An 8,311-nucleotide genomic window follows, 5' to 3' on the forward strand; every position below is an offset into this window, starting at 1 on the left:
AGACCAGCCTGGCCAACATGGTGAAACCCCGTTTGTACTAAATAAAAAAAAATTAGCCAGGTGTGGTGTTATGTGCCTATAGTCCTAGCTACTTGGGAGGCTGAGGCAGGAAAATGGTTTGAACCCAGGAGGCAGATGTTGCCATTGCACTCCAGCCTAGGTGACAGAGTTAGACTCTGTCTCAAAAATAAAAAAAGTACATCTGATTATCAATACAGAGCCATAATTACTAACCCAGTCAGATGTTATCTTATGTGCTGAAAAAGGCAAGGACTAGGGTCATTCGTCTTTTAAGGAATATAGATCTCAGGCAAGAGTAGTGGGGGACCATGTGCTCTATTCTGTTTTGTCTTCAAAGCATCTTTCCAGATAGGTGCACATTATCACAGTGTCAGGGGCTTTGTGAAATTATGCTGGCAAGCAAAAATGAGCAAACATGGCTTCTTTAGAACTTCATCTCACAACATGTATCAATATAGAATCCAGAAGGATCTAAAAAAGGGAATGTGAAAAACTAAACAAAAACTATAGAAAAAAAACCAAAAAGACTGTTCATCAGATTTACTAATAATGAAAACCTTTTTAAGTTTAAAAGCAATGGATGACATAACAAAAGATTTTTAGATTGTACTAGATTTTTAAAACTTGGAAGAATATTGTAACAAATATGATAAATGAGGGATTGATAGCTTTAATCTATATTTTAAGACTCATACAAATTGAGAAGAAAAACTTAAAAACTCAAGAGAAAATTAGACTAAGAAATATTTCATAGAAAAATATATATGGCTACATACAAAAATTGTTCAAGCTTACTGGTAACAAAAATATGCAAATAATACAATGGTGAAATCTTATTTCATTGTTGTGTATTTAAGTTCTCTTATTTTTTAAAAAAACTCCACATGATACTACTGTTTTATATGTTCAATGTTTACTTATCCCTGCATATTTATCATTTTCTATTTTTTTTAGAAATAAACCAATCAACAATCATCATGAGACATTTGAACACATCTCTCTTAGTAACTAATAGCAAAATCTATAATAGCAAAATCTATAAAGAAAGAGGCAATTTGAAAAACATATTAACAAATTTGCTGTAATAATCATTCAGGAACTGGAGAATGCATTTATTTTTAAGAACAATTGGGTTAGTTATGAAAATTGATATATCTTGGGCCATAATGGAAGTCTAAACACATTTAAAGATTAAAATAATAGAGTATATTTTATGACAACAAATGCAATTAAGTTAGAAATCACAGACAAAAAGATAACTGGAAAAAACTTAATATGTGTGAAAATTTTTTTTTTGAGAGAAAGAAAGAGAAAGAGAAAGGGGGAGAGAGAACAGGGGTCTTGCTCTATTGCCCAGGCAGGAATGCAATCTAAAAATAGGTAATAAAAACCTCTCTTATGCCGATAATTGTACTTAACATCAGAGACAGGAAGGAATAAGGGAAGAAAATAACAAACAGCCAACCAATATTTCATTTAAGTCTGTGAGATACTTGAGAGTTCAATATTGTGATTTAATGCTAGCTGGCTATTTTGCCCATTAGTTGATGTAGGTTCTTCATTATAGAGATACTCTTTACGTTTTGGTAAGTTTTTGGGATGACCGATACTGGTTGTTCCTTTCTGTTTGTAGTGCTTCTTTCAGAAGCTCTTGTAAAGCAGGCCTGGTGATGATGAAACCTCTGAGTGCTTGCTTGTTCGTGAAAAATTTTATTTTTCCTTCACTTATGAAGCTTAGCTTGGCTGGGTATGAGATTCTGGATTGAAAATTCTTTTCTTTGAGGATATTGAATATTAACTAGGGTTTCTGCTGAGAGATCTGCTGTGAGTCTGATAGGCTTCCCTTTATGGGTAATCTGACCTTTCTCTCTAGCTGCCCTTAGAATTTTCTCCTTTATTTCAACTCTAGTAAATCTAGCAATTATGTCTTGGAGTTACTCTACTTGAGGAATATCTTTGTGGCGTTCTCTGTATTGCCTGGAGTTGAATATTGTCCTGCCTTACTAGGTTAGGAAAGTTTTCCTGAATAATATCCTGAAGAATGTTTTCCAGCTTGGATTCATTCTCTTAATGACATTCAGGTACACCTATCAAATGTAAATTAGGTCTTTTCACATAGTCCCATATGTCTTGGAGACTGCTCATTCCTTTTTACTCTTTCTTCTCGAATCTTGTCTTCTCGTTTCATTTCATTAAGTTGGTCTTCGACCTCTGATATCCTTTCTGCTTGATCAATTCGACGGTTAAAACCTGTGCATACTTTGCAAAGTTCTCGTATTGTGTTCTTCAGTTCCGTTAATTCACTTATATTCCTCTCTAAATTGTCTATTCTCGTTAGCATTTCGTCAAACCTTTTTTCAAGGTTCTTAGTTTCTTTACATTGGGCTAGAACATGTTCTTTTAGCTCACAAAAGTTCCTTATTATCCACCTTCTGAAGCCTAATTCTGTTAATAGAACACACTCGTTCTCCATCAGGCCTTGTTCCCTTGTTGATGAGGAACTGTGATCCCCTGTAGAAGGAGAGGCATTCTGATTTTGGGTATTCTTGGCCTTTTTACGCTGGTTTCTTCCCATCATTGTGAGTTCATCCACCTGTTGTCTTTGTAATTGCCAACTTTCAAATTAGGTCTCTGAGTTGATGTCCAACTTGTTGATTCCCAGCGCTGAAATCTGAGCAACCCACTGCGTTGGCTAAAACAGCGGCATTAAGATTCATGGTGCTTTTCTGTCTGGAAATCTCCGGTCTGGCTTCCCGCTTGAATCCCTTTTTCAATCAGGTGAATGGGTGACTCTGCCTTACCGGAGCTCCAAACGTCGACCAAAAAGGGACCCAGTCCCGTTTACTCTGCGCCGAGAACTGCCGTGCCAGGGCGTGGGCAAAACCGCCACAAGAGTCGTGCTCGCGATCCGTGGGGCTCCTCCGCTGGGAATCTCCTGGTCTGTGGGCAACAAAAATTCGTCTGAAAATGTGGCATCTTCTCATTCTGTCTCATTTTCTTTGCTTATCAACCTTTCTTGGGATTCAAATATTCTATCAAAAATCGTCCTTTACCATTTCTTATATTGTATGTCTGGGGGCGGCAAAGTCTCTGAATGTTTGAAAATTGTATTTTATCCTCAAGATTTGAAGATATTTTCATAGATGTGGTGCATATACCCCATGGAATACTATGTAGCCATAAAAAGGAAGTCAAGTACTTTGCAAAAACATGAATGTAGCTTGAGGCCATTATCCTAAATGAATTAACACACAGGAACAGAAAACCAAATATCACATGTTCTCACTTGTAACGTAAATTTGGGGCAATAAACCCACACAAGAGCTAAATTGTGGTTATAATTTACCAGGAATGATTATTCACCTTTTCCCACTAACTAGATGTGATAGGCAACAAAGCAACTTTCCTTACATTTTCCTTAGGATACATATTTATTTCTGATTCACTTTTACACTAAGAATATAACCTTTTAGGACAATAGATTTATGGTAGTAGGGACTCCTAATTAGTTTCCTCATCTTGGTAGAGCCCTGAGCTTTATGTTCTGTCCCCATATATGGAGAAATCATATAGACACAAAAGAGTGAAGCTCAAGTTAGGCTGGTTTGGCAAATGTCTTTAGGGAAAATTTTCAATGCTTAGCTTATTTCTTTGGGTTGCTGCCTTCACTTAGATCCGTGCCTGGTAATTCCTATCTCGTTAGTTTTTGACACTTTTAAGAAGATTCTCTCTCTCTCTCTCTCTCTTTTTCTCCACACATATGATATATACACTATATATGTATGTATATACACTGTATACACTGTACATAGCATAATATGTATATACTTTATCCAGCAGTTCTAGCTGTTTTCTGCCTGCAGAAATCTGTCCAAATACCTAGAAAGCCATACTATATGAAACTAAAACATACATTTTATTATAAGTGAAATAAAGATATTTATAAAAAGATAATCATTATTAACAGACATGTGGTAAAAAGTGCGCCCATACACTACTGCTAAGACTGTACATTGAATGTAAATTAGCTCATCTTTAAATAGAGGACATTTTAGTGATACGTATCTGGAATCCTTTAAATGTTCATCAACTTGACTGAATAATTCCACTTCTAATAATATATAATAGTAAATAAGCAAAGATGCTCATAAACATGTATATTTGAATATATTTATTGAAATGTTATTTATAATAGCAAAAGAAAATATTTATGGCATATTCATAAAATGAAATACTATGCAACCATTTATTAAATATATTTTATAGAATATACAATGGGATGGGGAAATGTTCTAGATAAAAGGTTAAGTGAAAATCAGAACACAAAATTGTATATAGCAGCATAATCCTAATATGTGTGTGTGTGTTTGTATGCATGGAAAAACATCAAAATGTTAATGGATACACACACACACACACACACACACACACACACACACGCACGTCCCTTGGTATCTGTAAGGGATTGCTTTCAGTACCGCCATGGATACCAAAATCTGTGATGCTCGAATCCCTGATATACAATGGTATAGTATTTGCATATAACCTATACATATGCTCCCATATACTTAGTTGCCTCTAGATTACCTATAACACCTAACACAAGACAAATGCTATGTAAATAGTTGTTATACTATATTTTTTATTTGTATTATTTTATGGTTATTATATATATATGTATATTTTTGGAATAGTTTTGATCAGCGGTTGGTTGATTCTGCAGATGCAGAACCCAAGGATATGGAACCCATGGATACGGAGGGCTGACTGTATATATATGGGATTTTATTTTTTTGAGATGGAGTCTCACTCTGTCGCCCAGGCGACAATGGTGCGATCTCGGCACACTGCAACCTCTGCCTCTTGGGTTCAAAAGATTCTCATGCCTCAGACTCCTGAGTAGCTGGGATTACAGGCGCCTGCCACCATGCCCAGCTACTTTTTGTGTTTTTAGTAGAGATGGGGTTTCGTCATGTTGGTCAGGCTGGTGTTGAACTCCTGACCTAGTGATCTGCCCGCCTCAGCCTCCTAAAGTGCTGGGATTACAGGTGTGAGCCACCATGCCCAGCCATATATAAGGTTAAGTGAAAGTCAGAACACATAATTGTATATAGCAGCATAATCCGTGGATATGGATTGTACATGTATATATATAATCAGCCCTCTATATCCATGGATTCCATATACATGGGTTCTACATCTGTGGAACCAACCAACTGCTGATCAAAACTATTCATATATATAAAACAATAAAATAATACAAATAAAAATATAGCATAACAACTATTTACATAGTATTTGTGTGTGTGTGTGTGTGTGTGTGTGTGTGTGTGTGTGTAGATGGTGGGACCATGGCTAATTTTTATTTCCTTCTTTATAAATTTTACATACTCTTCAGGCTAGGATATATTGCTTTTAAAATTAGAAAAGGGTCTGTTAATAAAAAAGCAACACATTAGGAAAAACTGCGAATATTTACAGCAATTCTTTAAATGGTTGAAATTCTTATTATACAAAGAACGCACATAAATCTAAACAAAGCCTTACGATTCTAGATATAAAGATCCTAATGTTGCTATCAATAGTACTTTGAGTCCTGTGGATCTAAATTTAATGGTTCAACCAATATTGAAGAAAACTCTTTCTGCATAGCTGAACAAATGGATTTTATTTTACTCAAGGGAAAACTGCTTCTCTTGGAGAGGCTGGAAAGCTATAGCTACACATTTTGGGCTCTGTCCTTTATGTGAAATGCAGAGAAGCCCCTGGTCTGCCTGTGCACACACATATTATCACACAGGAATGTGCCCTCTCACTCTCTCTCTCTCTCTCACACACACACACACACACACACACACACACACACACACACACACACTTTTCTAGTTCTTGCCTTCTCCTTTAGCCCCCTGAAGGGTTCGTACCACAATAATTTTTTCTGGGTGTTCTTAGGGTTGTTCTCATACGTGCTCATGAATGAGTAGTGTCAGAATAAGTACGTGGCTTTTGTGTTTTCTTTCTCCCATTATTGTGCTCCAGCTTATAGCCTCCAGGTGCTCTTATGTGACCTAAGCATTGCTATATTTTCTAGGCATAGCTGACACTTAACGCTGTGTAATGCTGCATTTGGAAGGCTCGGTACCACATCCACTGGATATCAGCTGCCCTTGTTGGCTTTTACAATTCACAGTAGAAACTACTGTTACTTCTATGGAGTAATAATAGTTTCCCATAGTGGTAGCTTTTCTATGATACCACCAAAATTAGTGCTGGGCATCACTAACTAGTCCCCAGAGCAACTGTTGACACCTTGGAGAGTTGTAGCGCCGGTCATCATAGACCATTGTGCAGGTTGCACACTGCACAAGAGATGCTTCTCTGAGAGGAAAAGAAGGAGTCAAATCCATCCTTATTCCGCTGTCATGCAGTATGCCTGTGGAGTTGAATCTGTCCTAGAGGAGAGGATGGATGCCTATTTCTAATTCACCTTCTCAGAGAATGCATTGTCCCCTCGCCAAGATTTGGGGCTGCCGAGAGCAAGTGCAATTTTCTAATCTGTACAGAATGGTATAGACTAGCTGCAACTCTCCCTATAGATGTGCAAGTATATGGTGTTCGGGAGGATGTGGCAGGAAATGCCTCTCTTTTGGGGGTTACACTCAAATGTAAGCTCTGTCACTTTGTTCACTGCTGCATCCCCAACACTTAGCGTAGTATCTGGTACAGAGCAGGTGTTAGATAAATATATTTGTTGTCTGAAAAAGAACGAATTTGTAGAGTCCCAAAGCTGTCATGCATGTGCCTAATAACAAAATATTTTTGTAAAACAGCTCTTTTTGTTTTTTACTAACTACAAGTTCTTACACGCCCATAAGGCTCAGACACTGAATCTACGGTGCTAGGTCTGGGGACAAACTCAAGTGACAGCCACTGTGCTCTACTCAGACATGTGCCTCCCCTCTAGTGACTAAAGCCTTCTTACTGGGCCAATACCTCTTTCTTTTTCCAGGATAAACTATCTCCCAGGAGGATCCTTAGTCCTTCAATACAAATATATTTCTGACAGGCCTGCCCCACCAGTTTCCCAGCCATGCCCAGGCATGTGTGAATGTCAGCAATTGACAGAGCTTAGGCTCAAGCTAAGACCCTCCCTACTCCCCAACTATACACACATATAAAACCACATTTAAAATATTCATAACCATACCCAGGCACATACATGTCTGTTCATGCAGAGCTATGCATTCACACACTTAAACTCACCCATATATATAACCACTCACACCTATAAAAATAAGCATGCATGTACACATTTATGTAGACATATGAACATTCAGTACTATATGCCCAGCACGTCTTTCAACACATTTCTAGTTAGATCTAGTTCCTTGCCAAGGACCTTGATTTTATTTTTCAACTCTACACTCATTTTGGCTTAACTTCCCCCGATCTAAATTCACACATTGGACCACCAAGCAGGGATGATTCTAATCTATTTTAGTAATCCAAGGAGTTTATATATTTAAGCTTGTTACCCCTCACACTTGCATAGCCACATCCCCCCAATCAGTACCTTCAGACATTGCCCAGGTCTTCTGCTTTTTGTCTAAGTCTCAGTTATTCGTGGCTGAAACAAAATTTGTGGTTAAACCTCAACAATCATACACTTGAGGCAGAGAGATTCATACTAGACATGATGATAAACTAAATGAGAAGGTGATGAGACAAAGATAATGTATAATGAGATTTTTTAAAGCCAGGAAGAACTGCTCCTTGGGGAAGTTGGGGGAGAGTTCCTGAATATAGTATTATTTGAACTAGGCCTTGAAGGATGTAATGGACTTGGATGTGCAAGGACACAGGCAGGAAATTCCAGAAAGCAAGAATGTTTGCAAAGGTCCGTGGGTAGGAAGAAGTGATGTATATGGAAAACTGAGTAAGTATGAAGTGGGAAAGTTGGCAGGGTCAAAATATGGAAGGTCTTATAGCCCTGATAAGAAGCTTGATCATTGTCTTTAGGGAAATTGGGAGGCATAAAAAGGGTTTAGGCAAAGGAGTCACACTGGCTGCTATGTGGTGGAAGGTGGATTCAAAGGGGGCATGGCTGAAGCTAGGAAGAACTGTTTGCAAGCTGCTCAAGAGCCCTGATTGAGGATGATGGCAGATTGAACTCACGGCGTAGAGCTACAAAGAAATGGCCAATTTCAAAAGATATTTAGGAGACAAAGAGTAGTAAGAAATAAGGCTGGATGGTTAGACAGAAGTTAGACTTTTAGAGTTATAGGGTATC

The sequence above is a fragment of the Cebus imitator genome, unplaced genomic scaffold, assembly GCF_001604975.1.
Source record: "Cebus imitator isolate Cc_AM_T3 unplaced genomic scaffold, Cebus_imitator-1.0 Scaffold421, whole genome shotgun sequence".
Taxonomy (NCBI): Eukaryota; Metazoa; Chordata; class Mammalia; order Primates; family Cebidae; genus Cebus; species Cebus imitator.